The following is a 17,804-nucleotide window of genomic DNA, read 5'->3' as shown; positions in this document are numbered from 1 at the left end:
GGGAGTTTTTCCTCTCCACTGTCGCTACATGCATGCTCAGTATGAGGGATTGCTGCAAAGTCAACGCCAGTGACTGTCCACTGTCTCTAAATGCTCATCCAGGAGGAGTGAATGCTGCAAGTCTCTGATTCGATGCAATCTGCTGGGTTTCCTTAGATAGAAAACCTTTTTATTCAATTTAAATAAATAACTGAATTTGACTGCACTGTTCAATGGTTAGGATTAATTGGAATGTATGTACCTGACTTTGTGAAGTGCCTTGAGACAACATGTGTTGTGAATTGGCGCTATATAAATAAACTGAATTGAATTGAAACTGAATGTCTTCCCATCTCTCTCTGCCCCCATATCCTGTCTAATTACTGGGAAAATAAAGGCGACTGGTGCTGCAAAAAATAAATAAAATGGCATTAACAGGTACAAAAATGTGCTCCATCATAACTAAGGTCATTTGTTTATATTGTCCATATTGCAACAAGGATTGGCCAGTTTGAGAACTGGAATCCTTGTAGTTTAGCTAAAAAAACAATTTAATCCTCCTCTAACAACAATTAAATTAACTAAAGACATTGTCCATCAGAAAGATGCTTCATTTTACTGAAGCCCTGTTCTCACATTCTATGTCTAACAGAGTCTTGCATTGAAAACTAACTTGAGAGCTCCACCTTAATCTTAATAATTTCGTCCTTGTTGGTTTATCTTAAAAAAGAAAGAAATATGAGGAACACAATAAATATTACAGCATTTTATCACAAAAGTACTTTTACTTGTTTTAAGTTGAAGAAAACAAAACAGCCAAGAAAATTAATAAATCTCTGACAGCTGAACTCCAGAAATAATTGGAATTTGAGAGCACACTGCCGTGCTCGTTTGAAAATCAAACGTTTAGCAGGAAGTGAGTGATTGCAAATTTTTTTTTTCTGGGCCTCAGGATGCCAGGCTGCATTCCAAATTTAAAACCTCTCCCCTTTCCAACTCTGCCGCTCCAATCTGGTGTCTGATGGTGTTCAGGTGGCTTATTGGAGATGGTTAACAGGAAAATTGAGACCAGGTGGCTCATCACAACACACCCTGAACAGTTTTAACCTATTCTGAGGATGGCTTCAAGCTGATTTTTATGTACACATTTAGTGTGGCATTCAACCACATCCTGTTGTGGTCCATTCTGCATCACCTTCTGTTAAACCTTATGGGACCTCTCATTAATTACCATTTTGGTTTGGCTAAATACAACACAGTTAGACATTATCAAAGATGAGCATGTACAATAAATTAAAGTATGTGTTCCAATAAGGGTTGTTTGCCAGATTAAAAGTACCTTTTGAAAATAATCTTTAAGCAGGTATTTAACATACTTTCATTAAGATCACATTTCTACATTATACATGTTTTTATTGGTCTGATGTAACATTTTAAATTTTGTGTTTTCATTAGCTGTAAGTGGAAAATCATCATAGTTGACAAAAAAAAAAAAGGGTTGAAATTAGCATTCTGTGTGTAATTAATCTATATAATGTGTTTCACTTACTGAATTCAACTACTGAAATAAATTTCCCATTGAATAGGATTCCAATTTATTTAATATAACTGTATGTGGTCTAATGGTCCATGTAATGAGGAGTTTACCTATAACATTATGAAAAATTGCATAAAGCCTCACAGTTAATTCAACAGTTCTCTTTTAAGGAAAAGTTGAAGCTTTGCATAATAATTATATTAACAACTGTGTTTAAGGTGTAATAATTAGCAGGAGCAAATTATTTCTGAATAGAATTATTGTCTCTCAAGTAAGTTTAAAAAAAAAAAAAAAAAAGATAAAACCTTGAAATTTAAAATTTAGACACTACTGAGCTTTCAAAATGTTTACATTGTTATATCCCATTTCAGTAGTTTTATTGAGCAATGCATCCTTGTGCCAGATATTTGTTTATATTTTAATTTTTGTGCTGTTAAGTTGAATATTTTGTAAGAAAAACTGCAATGTTAGCCTGCAGCAAATTTCCTAAAATTGGTGAGTGAAATAAATCGTTACTATTTCAGAGCTGACGGCAACTAAATTATAAACAAGACAAGTACATTATATGTACTTGTCCTGCAGCAAATGGTCCCTCAAGAAACAGGTGCATCATTTAAGTTGCATCATTTAAGTGCGTCATTAATGTTGCTTAATCACTGCTTAAAACTCAAGCCCCTTAATAACCATCTGACAGTGAATGGGTGTCTTGCATGAAAATAGCAAAAATCTGTGTTGCATAGCAACCTCAGTAAAATAGCTCTCGCTGCATCCTTTGATACTCTGCTCTTTCTGTTGTTAGTGACTCTCAACTGTGCTCACTGTGAAATGAAGCATTTTCTCTGACTACAGCCTAATGGATGAGCATAATGGACACACAAATAACACACAAAAGTTAATACGGCAAACTCCCCTTTCAAGCATCTTTTTGTTGGCTGCGGGAGTGAGTCAAAATGTCCAATGGGACACAGAAGCATGATACATGGCACAGGGTGGAGTGGCTCGAGGTGGCTGATGGCACTCGAGGGCAAAAGAAAAACAGCTGTTGTTTAAGTTTTTCTTAAACAGCTTTTCTAGCTCTTATCTGAATTTGACAAGCAGTTGGTTGTGTACCAGTGGTCATGCCTTAGGCCGATCCCACTATTCAATCACATAAATACCTTTTACAAGAACACAAAAAGTGTGTGGGGGGCTGCAGGCTCAGCTTGAAATGCAAATTGTCCAGCACATGTACAGACAGTAAAAATGTTAAATCACAATTTTAAAAGACAGTAGTGCGGCCTGCTATGATTTGGAGACAGTCTAAAAGACAGGAGGCTGAGGTGGAGGTGGCAAAGATGAAGATGCTGAGATTTTTGTTGGGAGTGACCAGGATGGACAAGATTAGAAATGAGCATATCAGAGGACCATTTCAGGTTGGGTGGTCTGAAGATAAACGTTAAAAAAGTCAAGGCTGGGTTGGTTCTGAGAAGAGATAGTGGATACATTGGAGAAAGGATGGTGGAGATGGAGCTGCTGAGCAGGAGGAAAAGAGAAAAATCCCAAAGAAGATTAATGTGCATAGTGAAGAAGAATGAAAATGGTTTGTTGTAACCGTTGAAGAGGCTAATGATACGGTGAGATGAAGGCAGGTGATCTACTGTGACGACCTTGAGGGAAGCAGTCAAAATAGAAGCTACATTTAAAACGTAAATGCCAAAATCACTGAAATTTTTTTAATCATTACTGTGGCTAACACTGCTCTTAATGACATGGTTATGAGATGGTTTAGGGATATTCTAAATCTTCAGAACAAAAATGAATAATCATGGTTTCTGCATGTGGTCTGTCAGCTGTGTAAGATCACCTAAAGAAGGGAATTCTTCTTAACTTTTATCCTCACTGAAAAAGATAAAACTTTTATGAGCAAAAAGCATACACAGTTATAACTTGGCTGCCAGATGTATACCACCGATACAGTTTTTCAGGGTGCATGTCAGCCAATACAACAAACAACCAACTACTGGCTCAATACAGCTAAATAACTAGATAAGTTCCTTTTCAGACTCCTAATGATAGTTTCATAGAAGACAGATGTTAAAATACAAGTATTAAAGGCATTAAAGAAAAAAACACTAAAGTCTGCTGAACTTTGCGATTAGGAATTCTGTTTATTAATATTGTGAAAATAACACTGTGATAAGAATCAGTAAACTAGTGATAATAATAACTCCTATTGAGGATGTTTGCAAATCCAAGCCACTATTAGTCCAACTGGGATTACGATTTGCTGTTTGAACTACTTTTCCACTGTTGGCTCAGTAAGATCAGCAAAAAATATGTCTAAATATGATTGAATGCAAATACTGTGTACTGTTTAACAGTGGAATTGCAGTGTTGAAACTACCTGTTCCAGGAGGTACATGTTTTGATCATGGGTATGTTTGTTGTTTATTTTTGTGAAGTTCTGACTGTATACAGATGGCCCTTTTGAAGTTCTGTCCTTTTTTAGAACGTCTGTCCTAAAAATAAAGATTAACTGAAATACAGCAAACAGACACTGATGATCCAAAGAGCAGCAGTAACGACCGGTCGATAAAAGGGGGAGGGGGGTACTTAAATCTCTCGATGAATGAATTGAAGGAACGGTTATTTCCATACAGTGATGGATTTTGCCCCAAACGTGTTTTGTTCTCACAAATCCAGAGCCAGCCTACAGATAAATGGAAAGAAAAACAATGATTTGTGCATTATACAACTGAGTCCTGTGAGAAAATCCAAAGGCAAGCAACAGATGAGCGTCACACAGCATGTCAATGACAGTTTTAACCCGACGACTGATTATCTGACAAAATTATACGTTCTCAGACAAAAAACAGAGCAAGCATACAATTAAATGCATGATTAACACTGCAGCATATGGCTCATTTGGCAAGCGAGATGTTGTTACATATGTAAAAAGAACAAACTAGCTTTTGATTTACTTGTTTCCTTCTTTCTTTTTCATTCTTTTTAAAGACTGGATAATAAAGACTATAATTGCACCAACGACTGTCAATCTTATGTACAGATATAATTCTCTGTAAACACTCCTGTTTCTTTTAAATCTCGGTCTAATTAAAGGATTTTACTAGTTAACCAAACTGGGCCACATGGAGATATTAATTCTTTCTGGTTATTAATAGGCAACACAGAGATTAAAAGCATGTGGTGTTTCATTTGTGTAAGTGCAAATTACAGATTCAAAGTCATATTTATTGCTAATAATGTATGTTTAACATACATTTTTGGTATTTTTATTTCTCTAACCCAAAGGAGCAGCAACAGAAAAAAACTATTTCTTCACCATGCATTTCCTATAACCTCCATAGGGTATTTGGTTGTAGTTCAATTGGGTATTTATCACACGGAAAAAATACTATGGAAGTCAAACTCTTCCAGACAGAACCTGCTGCAGAAGAGACCTAAAAATACTTATGTGTGGGTCTGTTTTATTTATCTGACTCAGGCTTGATTTATGACCATAAATATCTACTCTTAAATAAGACCCCTCACTGAAAGTTGCCTTCTATTTTCATACTTTTACAAGATTGAAACTGTAAAAAAAACAATTATTTCTAGTTTATCTGAATTACAGTAATGGCAAAATAGTAGCCCTTCTATTAGTTTGGTGGGTTTAACATATTTTTTATTTAACTCTAATCATAAGTGTAAAACAAATCAAATTAAAAACAGCATCCATTTCATACTGCCTTAATTAAACTAATATCAGGCCAAAATGCCCAAATCACAGCAAAATACAACCAAAAACTAAACTGCGTACAGAGTATGTAAACACTTGATATTAAAAAATGTGTAATTTCTTTTTAACATGTTGGTATGTCAATGACCTGTTGGGCTAGAACATGCCACAAACTCTTTATTTTCTTACTGGTTTTGCTTATAATGTGTTCTTGTTTTGGACAGTGAATGTGTCTTCAGATGAAGCTTGTAGAATTTGGTACTGCACAGAACAGAGTAAATTTCATCAGCAATTAGTATACATGTGCATTAGCGCATGTGTACTGTAGTCCAAAAGTCCAAACACTCAATGGCTTTTTTAGTTGAAAATTAAATTCCGTTTACTATAGTGACGAAAGGCAGATATTCAATAGTGTGAACACCTTGTAGTTTACTCAAAGGTTTGTATGCTACTCTTCAAAAAAAGAAAATAATATTCATTTAGTGTTTTGGTAAACCTTTGTTTCATGTAAGATAATATTAGAAGTTTTAATCAAAGTACAGCCAATGCACTAAATAGTTCACATAAATGTAACATCCATTAAAATTGTGATTTTTAGGCCCTGGCCCACAGAGACCTGTATGTTTTAGATGTTTACATGCTGCTACACACCTAAAATGAAATGTGCTTATACTGTAATAATCCTCTGCTAAATTTGATGACATCAGGAGTTTTGTGTGGGTGCAGGCATACCTCTACTGTAAAACAGAAAACTCTGTTTTTATTTTATCCTCTGTCATCTTTACTGAACCACTTTGGACATAAATGCTTTCTTTCTGTGCAAATTGTAAAAAGTCATACTTTTAATGGGCATAACCAAACCCAAAAAATGCTAAAACGCAAAAGTAGAGTTGGATTTTCCCTTACTGGACCAGACGTTAACAGTCTGGTGGACAGTATTCATAGCCAGTGACTTTATCATTCATATCGTTTGCCTCATAGCTTAAATGTCATATTTTGGCTTTTCTGACTTAGGCAGTTATACAATGAGGTTAAATATATCAGATTATTTGCCTTCCAATGGTAAGTTCGATAAAAATATCACAGGTAATTTCTCTTGGGGTTTGCTGATACAGTATTAAGGTTTGCCACACTTGTAATTACAGCTGAACTGTTGGAAGACCTTTGATCTTACACCATTTTAGAAGAGACATCAAACTGTAGGCCATAAATTTAGATGTATTTATGTGAGGAGATTTTTTAAAATTCATCACATTTATTGCTTATTAAAAAAAAAAAAATCCTAGTTAATAACTTAACACAATGCAACTTTCAAGTTCCCAATATGGTTAATGCTGGCAGGGAAAGGCAAAAGTTATGAAAAGTATTGGTACTTTCAGAGAGCATGAGTGGTGGAGTGTGGCTGAATTCTAGCTTTTACCAACCTGTCGGGCCTGGTGCAGTGTTATTTTAGAAGTGGCAGACCAGATTAGACTTAGTGCTTGGTTCCAGAAGCCAACATTAGGTTCAGACCTGTTGAAAAATATCCCCTCTGGTGCAGAGGCTGAGGTCCTCTTAGTAGAACTGCAGCCCTTTGACACAGATGGCTAGTCCCTCTGTCTGACCCTGTCCTACTCTATCACTCTATCGTCTCTGCTGCTGAGGTCCACTCACTCCTGACGCATCCTCTGTCCTCACACCAAGTTCTGTGCCACAAAACACACAGTCTGGTATGGCAGGGATCAGATAGCTGTCCTACTGCATCATCACACTGCACAGGCATATGGAAATGGAAGAGTTATGCACCGCATGTTTGAACCGCAAGTGTTAATAGGGAACACAACACTTTGTTCTAGCATTCAGCAACATCTAATGCAATACCCTACATTTAGTTCTCTGTATATCATATTGTGTCACCATTAGAACTGCATGGAAATCGAAATTTCAGATTTACTGCATAGCTTTGTTTCATACTGACAAGGCAGCTTTAGTTTGGAACAGAAACAAGCGAGGTTTTCTTCATCTCTATAAGATGATTAAAAGTAAAATATAAGCAGCCAAAGATGTTCATAACATTACAATTTACAAATTTTATATTAGCATCTATTATTAAATAAAAGACCCTCCAGCTTGAATTTAAATCATAAAAAGGATGGTTTAAAAGTCAGTCGGGGTTTTCTGTTTGGAGTTTGCATATTCTCTATGCTAAGGTTTCCTCACTGTGCTCCAGTGTCGTCACAAGGCTGAAAGGCATAAACTGTAAGTCGGGTTGACTGATAAAGGTGAATATGTGCATGAGGGACCTTACCTGTGACATTTACAAAGTTACTGTATTGACACTTAGGATAAAATTGATGTGAGCATGCACCAATTACCAGTATTAAGATTTTCGAAAGTTACCGTTTCAGTGTGTTGGGTGCTATGTGTTGCAGGCCTTTTACCATCCAACTGTGGACCTGAAGGTCCTTCAAACACTGGTTACTATTACATCAATGTGGCCTTCCTACTTTAAAGCTGGATCTAGTCTTGATTTAATAAAGTCAAGACTTTATTAAAGACTTACATAAATTAAGAATTAGGATTTCGTCTTGAGATGTCCTTTTTTTTCGTAGGACAAATCTGCCCTGGCACATGTAGGCTACCATGCCTGAAATGCCATTACAAGACATGAAAAAAAGTTATAAAGTTTCACTGCTACTGCCCCTCCTCTGCCTGCTGTTGAACACTGCTGGTCAACTGTCTGAAAGAATCCCACCACACTTTTCAGACTATAATTTGTAGATATTTCCATCAGCTTTTTATGAAATGATGAATAATTGACTTGAAAATATTTACATAGTTCCATTTTATCATAATTCTTTCCTACAAATCATGAAGCAACCGATTGTTGAAACTGGCTTCCAATTTAGCTATGGTAAGGGATGAAACAACATATTGTCTTGACTCATGCTCAATACAATTGAAATATAAGAGATGCTCCTACATTGCGCCATTTAAAAAGTTGACTGGGATGTTGTAAGTCTTGTGATAAAGATTTTTCTGTGTTTAGTAATTCCTGGTGACTACATGCATACTACTTAACACACGTTACTTGCATAGTACTTAAGAACAGCTCCACTAAACCTCAAAGTACCACGTCCATCCACAAGTTTTCATCTTGAAAATGCTGCTTATCTAAAGGCTATTTCAACGTTATTTTTGGCATTTGGACTAATTTAGATTAGTTCTCAAATCTGGACAGAATCATCCTGTATTAAAGACAGATGATTTAAATCACAGTTTGTGATCAGTGATACTTTCATCTGTTAAAACCTAAAAGTAAAACATTTGAGAGGCAAAATAAATATATAAAATAAAATGTAAAACTGTTCTAGAAATGCCCAGGATGTTTTTTTCTATGGAGTCAGTGACCCTACGTTGGGTATGCTGTCTCTGACTGTCTTGTTGTTTAATGTCATTGCATAAAAATGACAATGCAGTCAATCCAAGGTATTTTTGCTCAATGTTGTCATTCCACAGGCCTCTCATACTAGCCAATGCCTATTGACACGCAAACGTGTTTTCCTTTGTATGGAAGTTTCACTCACACAAATATGGGATTTTTGTTGTTTGTATTATACAATTAACATTTTACAGTGTTGAATAATGCAGAAAAAAATGGCATCTGTCAAATCATAGAAAAACCTTACCTCATTAACCACATGTTTTAGAATCATACAGAAATTAGCGGCACTCTTAGATTTGTGATGCTAGGAATGCTGATGGTCCGGATTAAAAAATGTCTGCCTCAAATGAACCACACAGTCATTTCAACCAAACCAAACTTTGTTACTGCCAAATGCCAAAAAAAGGTTTTGGTCAGAATTTTGTTACATTTTCACAGTTAATCATTATTATAAAAACTTTAAAAACTTTCAGCTGAATAAGGAGGAAAGCACTGATGTTTCTTAGTAACCTCTTAATTACAATGAGTCTGCACAACATTAACTTTGTTGCTTGGCACTGGCAAAGAATCCATAATATACTAATTTAACGCTATTAAATATGTGTGCATAATACTGCTACAATAACAGTATTAATTGTTAATCCACTAATCATCCGACATGGTTGAATTATTTGTTTACAAACTGCATCTATTTCAACTATCCAGGATTTTTGCTAGTCTTTTAAAATGTTCTAATGAATATTTATAAAACATGAATAGTGCTTCTGGGCAAACTTCTTTATATGATTTCCATATAGTTTAAACTCTAAGACAGGTTTGTTGAATTTTCCTGCTTATTTTAATATTGTTTTTTTTCCTCAACATCTCAGTCTGTTATTAAATCCCTCACAAAAACGCTGCAGTATATTTAAAAGCATGAAAAAGTATTTTGACATAAATATGAATGTGTGAGCCAGCCATAAGCTGTAAAAAGATCAAAGTCATGCTAAGTGGATCTTCAAGCTTTATTTCCACGTTTTATCCAACAATGTGCCTGCTGAAGCAGAAAATTATTCCGCTGCTTAAAAGCAATGTAAGTCACTCTCGAATAAACAGTATTCACTCGGGTCCTTGTGGTCTTACAATTAAACTCCAACAACTGACTGAGCAGATAAAAACTACACAGAAATGGAGCCAAAATAAAATGAGTAATGATGGCAATAAACGCAGCAGACCCATAATTTCTGAATGTGGAGTAAACGCCGCTCTTCAACCGTTTTAAGCAGCAAGCGGGAAACATTTCCTTGTGCATTTCTAATTTAAATCAAATCAGATTTTACCATGAAAGCAGCTCAATGGAGTACCCAAAGCTCCCTAAAGTCGATTTAACCTCTTTGTAAAGCTGTCAGTATATAGTGACTGCACAGTCTTATGTGTTTCTAAAGCTATACTTCACATTTTATGGTCATATTTCACTGTGAAGTCAGATTTATTTCAAATTAAAACCCGAAAAGACCCTTATTTATAAAAACCAAAAAACATTTATCGACAAAAAAACCCATTTATGAGGTAATGGTTTCTCACATCTACAGCAGTTATGGGTGCTACTAAGGCTGCTTGGCTGTTTTTTGTTTTTTTTTGGTTAGGAGGGCCTCATGTGAATGTAATAAATATTGCTCACTGATTCAAAACAAAACTATGTAATATTGTTAAACAAATTAATTAGATACGTGAAAATGTTGAAATTATATACAAAAAAATCTGCTGTAAAATGAGACCATTAGGATGAAAGTGCATAGATGGTAGATATCCACAAATGTTTTCCTGACCTGTATTTCACTAAAAATAATTTGCTTATTTCATCAATTGTAAAAAAAATCAAATTATTATGTTTCCTACAATTGTAAAACTGTAGTCTGTGGAAATACCCTTGTATGAGAAGCCTTTATTTTTTTATTATAATACATTACAGAACTTTTTTTCCTACTTAAACTAGAAATGTAGAAATGTGTTTGTCTTTCAATGATTTTACAGAATCTTATATTTTATCATAAATAATAAAAGTCTTTCCATCATTGTTCATGTAGTTTTCAACATTATTTTTTTGACCTACTTTCTGAGTCAGTAGCTAAGTGGCTGGTTTGTTCTTCTCAGAGAGATGACAGTTTCATGATGTCATGTCCTTACACAGGAAACTACACCCAGACAGTTACAATACAGTGCTTAGTCTTTAAAAGGTCAATTGTTAATTCTAACGATGAGCTGAAAGAAGAAATAGAGATTTTGACAAACTCACAGAATGATTGACACTGAATTAATGCTACCAGTGGAAATTGATTTTTTAATTCCTTACAGATGGATTAGCTTTGGATTATTGATAAGCAGTGATGTTCTATTATTTAAATTATGTAGCTTAATTGTTGTTTATGGAACTGTTGCTTTCAAGCGTTTCAGGAAAGCGATGCACATCCAGTCCTTTCACTTGTTCCACTTGCAGTTGCTGAACCCTGTTCTGCACCATAAAAAATGTGAGGTCAAAAAGATAACTTGAAGCTACTGAAGTGTACCTCATTAGCTCCCCTTTAGGACAGCAGAGTATGTGCTGGTGACTCTAGAGGCGGCTTTTTTTGGACTTGGGCCAGTATTCATGAGGTTCGAGGACCACATTGCATTCCACTACCAAGAAGTCCACTAATACCCCTGAGAAACTGCAAGTTCCAGTCAAATGCATTATTTACACTAGAGCAATGCTGCAGCAGAAGTAGTTTTGCATGCATTCATAAATAATAAAGGCAAAGCACAACGCATGGGAATGGGGTAAAAGCAAGCTTTAGGAGAGGTTTGGGTTCACAGCATGAAAGAGAACAAAGTTGTTTAAACTGGGTACAATTAAAACACAGTGTAACAAAAGAAAAGAAAACTAAACTGCAAACAGATAAACAACAAGAGCAAGTATCCACCAGAAGTAAAGCAATTTTAGCATCTCATGGGCACACGGCCATTGAGCTAAACTGATGTAATCATCGTCTGGCAGTAAGAAGAAAGCAGAGAGAACGATCCAGTTCAGATGAATATTTCATGTACAATAAGGTACAAAGAGAGGCTTTCACCGACACTTATGACAGCAAAGCTGAAATGCACAGAGATGCGCTTTATTACTTGTTTTCTTAAAGCTGTCACTTAACTAATTCTTGGTCTGAGCTGCTGATAGGGGTTCCACTCAGGCTTTGTGGCCAGTGCCATGAAAATTAACAAACCTTTCAAATTGGATTAGATGTCAATCTCGACCCCTCACCATTCTAAACAGGATTTGCAGGGTGTTTGGATTCATTTTTCATGAGAGAGTTGTTAATAAAAGTTGTTCTACCCAATAGCCCCTAGAGAGCAGTGGCAATAATTGGATGTCTAAGCAAGTACTCTGACATGTTTGGACAAGCTAATTCTGTGAGCAATTTAGAACTTACTCCATGTTTTTACTCCATGCAAAGCTCAGTCACTGACTTCTCCTTACAGTCACAAACATTCACCGCTTTCAGGGTGAATAACCGCCTTTTCAAGTGGATGCAATAAATGAACAGATGAACAGCACAGCTTAGTAAACCTAGTAAAATCCTCGGTTGAGGATTGTGAACAATCTGATTTCACATTTGGTTGATGTTTTTTTTTCTACCACAGTCACTTGTAAGAAGTTCATGTTTGAGAGAAAAACACAATGTCTATTTCGTAGACCAAGTGAAAACATTTTTGGAAGAAAGCTATTGAAGTGGAACAGACCCTGGTGACCCAGAACCAAGCCTTTAGTTATATTGCTACCTCTACTGGTAAGGGTTGTAATTTGCCTGTCATCACTTTCCTGTCTTTTAACACTGCACAATAAAGGTCAATTCAATTATAGTAGTCATTCATTTTTTGGGAAGGTCCAAGCTCCAGAAAAATTAGGACAACAAGGAGGCAACAGATCTTTAACTGTAAAAATTCAATAAGAAATTGCACAACCTGTAAATGGCACTTTAATCAAGAAGAATGATGGCCAATTTATTTTGGACTTATTTTGATCATCCTGATCATTGGGTTTTGGTGAATAATTTCAGATGGTAAAACAAGGCCTTCAAATGAAAATTGTTTTCCTGCCAAGTGTCAAAAAACATCAACCCTATTCTGATAACTTTGCCCAATCGGCACTAAATTTCATTATTCTTTTATTTTACTGTACTGTTTTGATACATTTGGATGTGCAAACAATTTTAAACTTTCCATTGTTAAAATTTTAAGTGTGCATGTCTTAAGAATAGTATCAGCTACCTGAGTAAAATTTTTATATAGTAATAAAAATTTGGACAAAAATACAGACAAAGACAGTGGAGCATGGTCAGCGAATTGATTCATTGGAATCTCATTGGGGTACATTTAAGGTTTAATTTTCAGTGACTAACACCCTGCATTTTGTATTGCCTCGTGTTAGCTTTTATTTTGTCTAATTTGTGGTTTCTAATATACCTCTGGTGTTCTAACAACTGATATTTGTACATACTGTACAAGAGGTTTTATTAATGGGTTGAGACTCATTGTTGCGGGGGTTCCAACTGGCATCTTAAAGCTGTAGGAGCTGGGACGCGTAAAGAAGAAGAAGAAGGGTGAAATAGAAAGGGAAGTATTAACAATTAGGTTTGGTTTTGATAAAAGGGAAAGGGGAGAAGGGAGGAAAAATAACATCAGCACTGATTTTGTTCATTTTGGGGTCTGTGTTATGTATGTATTTATTTTATACTTTGTTGTTTCTGTTCAGAGGTCTCTATCCAGTTAATGCGACCTGCTTCTTAAGGCTGATCAGACAATCTTGGGGCTGGACACTGGATAATGGTTAGTGCAACTAAGGGGGGTGCTGCTGGCAGACAGACTGTGAGGATTGCTTCATTAAACACTTGTTGGCTAAATGTTACAATCCACACACAAAAGTTATCACATATTTCAAAAACCTAAACACTATATAATAATGTTACTCCAGTAAACTCATTTGAATAACTGTCACAGAAAATTAAATAGACCATGGATTGACCACATTTTCTACTCTCGATTTAATGTAAAAATGAGAGGCACGGCAATACCAATTAGGAAAAATGTGCATTTTTCTCCCGATAAAGTACTGAAGGATTCAAACAGTAGTTATGTTAGAATCACAGGTACAATATATGGACAGCTGATAATGGGGGGGCATAAACTGTGTAATTGACTCAATATTGGACAGGTCCAGTTCACGTTCTACCACCCCTATGAAAGTGTCAGTCAGTCATTTTCTACCGCTTATTCCATAGTGGGTCACAGGGAAGCTGGTGCCTATCTCCAGCAGTCTATGGGCGAGAGGCGGGGTACACCCTGGACAGGTCGCCAGTCCATCGCAGGGCAACACACAAACAACCACACACACATTCATTCATACACCTAAGGGCAATTTAGAGAGACCAGTTAACCTAACAGGCATGTCTTTGGACTGTGGGAGGAAGCCGGAGTACCCAGTGAGAACCCACGCAGCCCTATGAAAGTATCTCAGGCATTTAGTACATTAATTAATCAATATGGATTTGTTGACCCCTGGTGACTTTTACACCCTTTAGGGAGACGATACTTATTTTTCTCCCATTCACATAGTTGATTTAAACAGATAGGCTTTTTTCTGATAGATAACAAATTTGTCCCAGTAATAGTCTCCACCCAGTACTTGCCCATAATAGTGTCAGACCATGCTACAGTAATCTTAGGCCTTCATTTAAGTATGGAGCCAAATGAATTCAGATATTGGAGGCTAAACCCTAGGTGGTGGATGCAAATTTTTGTAAGCAATCCTTTGAATCGATCGCTTTTTTTTTTGTGAAACTAACAAAAATAACAAAACCTCCCCATCCATACTACAAATGTTCAAACAGAAATTGACCTTCTTCTCACACCTGAAGCTGAACATCTGTTCCTTCGTGCCTGAGGGTTCGCGTATGAGCACGATGACAAAACTGGACACCTCCTGGCCCATCAGTTGAAGGCAAAAACAGCACTGAACCAAATCACACAAATAATAGACGGATCAGGCTCAATAATCTTTGACCCTGATGAAATAAATAATACTTTTAGATTATACATTTCACAATTGTATGGCTCAGAGTCTCTTGCAGATGAAAATTCACTGAGTAGCTTTTTGGAAAAATTGGACTTACTTAGGGTCTCACCCAAGGATAATCTTAAACTTGATGCGGCTCTCACACTTTCAGAAATAAAAGCTTCGATCCAGTCAATGAAAAGTGGAAAATCCCCAGGTCCTGAACAGATACCCGGTTCAGTTCTTTAAAAGATTTAACCAGATCTGTCCTTATCAATATGGTGAAATCTAGTTTACCTCCCTTGACCTTTACAGTAGTAACTTTTATATTCACCCTCAATCCATAAATCTATTTGCAGTTGGCAAAATTTTAGATTTTGATTTAAAATTTGAATTATGCCATATCATTTCTATTTACAAATTCTTTGATATAAATAAACAAAAAAAATGTTAAACTATTACTGCAGCAACTCAATATTCCAATGAAAAATATACAATATTTGAATGGAACTTTACCTGTGTCTTATTTATTGTTGCTATCACACCACCTTTGCAGCTGAAAGGATGTAAATGACTTTGGGAAGTTTTCCTCCATGGTGGTAGAGACGTTCAGTCTGGATTGCAAAGCCTTGGCAGGATGCTACATATTCTGAGAGAAGGAATAAAAAGAAGGAAGAGAACTAAAAAAATCCCTTTTTAAACTAGAGCCAGTTTAATTTTTGACAGCTCTGCATTATTCCCTTTTTAATGGGGCCCTCAAAAGATATTTTTGTTCTACTCCCTTGTGCTTTTCTTGTTTGTGTTTTCCAGTCACACTTCATCGTGGTTTATGCATGCTAACTTCAAGCATAAATGAGGCCACATACTTACTTAGTGTGCATAATAAAAACATATAACATAGTTTTGGCACCAATTGTCATTTGAGTCATGACTTCTGAATAGAAAAATGTGCTACAGATTAAAACCCAATCTATAAATTGAATTGTATTGATTTAGTGTACATTTATTACATAGGATATAGGAAGTAATAAAATCCAAGCAGAAGCTTTTGTAATACTATTTAAAAAGTTGCCACATAGATTGTATCCTGGATAGTGATGTTTTAGATTGGGGACATTCAGAGTGGATGTTTGGCTGTACAGAACGCAAAATAATAAACACAAATTTCTGCCCTAGTCCCAGAACACAACTTGATTGAGCGAATATGTTCATAAATCATGAGATTTAATATCCCCAACTTTGGTTAACATCCTTTACAGCGCTATCAGATATTAAGCTTAAATATTTATTTACTCAAAAAGATTATGGAGCAATAAAACCAGACAATTCCTGGACTTCTTATCTGAAATGTGTTGTGCCCTGTAGCTTTTTGGGTTATCAATGAGGTTATTAAAAACGGCAGTACACACATTTTAGAAAGCAGTACACACAACTGCTTCTCCAGATGGTGGACATCTATATTAAAATTAGTCAGTGTGAGCAAGGCCTTCAGCGGCTTTTAATTCCCAGGGTTCATCTGTGACCTTGCACACTATTAGACATCTTGCTGCTGGAGTGTTCTTTGTTAGTGCAAGATTCCTGGAGACAGTCAGAGTGCTCTTAAAATGTCTTCTATTTTTACACAGCCTCTTTGACTGTGGACTGGTGGTTTCACAACTCTTTGCAGATAGTTGTATAAACTTTCACAGCTTGTTTGTCATTATATAAACATAAATAAGATCCAAATTTGATAGACTTTTTTTTTATTTGTTTCACCTTAGCAAGAATTCTGCAGATCCCGTGCAGCAGTTTAGGATTCACAATGGACATTTCAAAGTGTTGTCATGGCAGTAGTTTTAAGTCAGGGGGAGGGGAGCACATACTGGTAAGGGTTTTATTTAACTTTTTCATATTTTCGTCTTTTGCCATTTACCTTACTTATTTGGTTTATAAATTTAATACATTTTTTTAAATTGAATTTAAATGGGAAGAAGTCTGTTTTCTTTGTAATTTTGTGCTCTTTGTAACAGATCCAAGATTACCAACTTGCAATGTACAAATAGAAGTGTATGTGGTGGAATAGTTACACAATTCTGTCATTTTTCTCGGTTTTGCTTCTATTCAGTCACATCTTCCCACCATTTAAAGGCAGCTTCTTACTCAATTTGCTGCAAAGTCCCTGCAAATCTTCTCAAAGTCTCAAAGAACATAGGAATACCGTACATTCTCTGTTCTCCACTGTGAGAGAAAGAGCTCTTAGCTTACAATGCAAAGCAGGAATTGATTGGTTTATCAATGCGAGATGTTTTTAATTACAGTGTCAAATGATCTGTTAATGGACAAAGTGAAATCTGTTGCATTGTTCTATATATAAGCAAGTGTTCTGCGCCTGAGCCAACGATCTCTGGTCTCCTGTGACCGAGGTCATACCGGATTACTGATATATGAAACTGTGTTCCGAGGCATAAGCAGCAGTTAATTAGCTGTTCCCTGCTCCCTTATCACCATTTCAGTCTAATCCTACTGCTTTGACACGATTTGATACCATTTTACGGTAATGCCTGCTGTAATCACACATACAGAAAAGTCTGAAAAAAAAAACATTGAAATGATGCACATTGATTACAGTAGGCTATGTTGAGTTTTGGCAGTTTCATAAGCCACTATGAAAATGCGGAGGTGCTAAGAATGTGAAATATGCGTGACCTTGACTTTGAGGAGAAATAAATGTGTGGCATAGCTGCCATACTGCAAGTTAAGTTCAGGGTCCTGAGGTTGAAAACTCTTTTCAACGTTTTTGATCTGAAATGACAGCACAGCACATATTATAATGGCATTCTACCTTACGTCAGGTGAATGCTGATATGTGCTGTGTTATCGGTTTCCCTGAGACTCTTTGAATACTTTTCTACAGCATTTGTATTTTATTCTCTAAATGAAAAATTAATCTCCAGATCAAGAACAGAACGTTTTTGACAACATCTCTTATGTCTTTCCAATCTTTTATATTATTCCTTCTTCGATTTTATTTCTTACATTTTTTCATTTATTTATTAAATCCTAACCTTTTTATTTCTTTGTTGTGTTTGGTTTTTGAAGTTGG

The 17,804-nt window shown here is 35.9% G+C and overlaps 1 protein-coding gene across 3 annotated transcripts in view; it reads right to left on the bottom strand.

Moving 5' to 3' along the window:
- The window catches only part of tafa3a (TAFA chemokine like family member 3a), a 129,516-nt gene that overhangs the window by 65,758 nt on the left and 45,954 nt on the right, over positions 1-17,804 (bottom strand). Inside the window, exon 2 of one of the 3 annotated variants that reach the window (XM_047346300.1) lies at positions 15,239-15,371. The exons of the other annotated variants lie outside the window; for them this stretch is intronic. The gene's annotated coding sequence lies outside the window, so the exon portion shown is untranslated. The remainder of the gene's footprint in view (positions 1-15,238; positions 15,372-17,804) is intronic. 3 annotated transcript variants of the gene reach the window in all.

Source organism: Girardinichthys multiradiatus, chromosome 20 (genome assembly GCF_021462225.1).
Source record: "Girardinichthys multiradiatus isolate DD_20200921_A chromosome 20, DD_fGirMul_XY1, whole genome shotgun sequence".
NCBI classification, from domain to species: domain Eukaryota; kingdom Metazoa; phylum Chordata; class Actinopteri; order Cyprinodontiformes; family Goodeidae; genus Girardinichthys; species Girardinichthys multiradiatus.
Note: the sequence above shows the minus strand (reverse complement) of the source record. Positions and strands in the feature narration are given on the sequence as shown.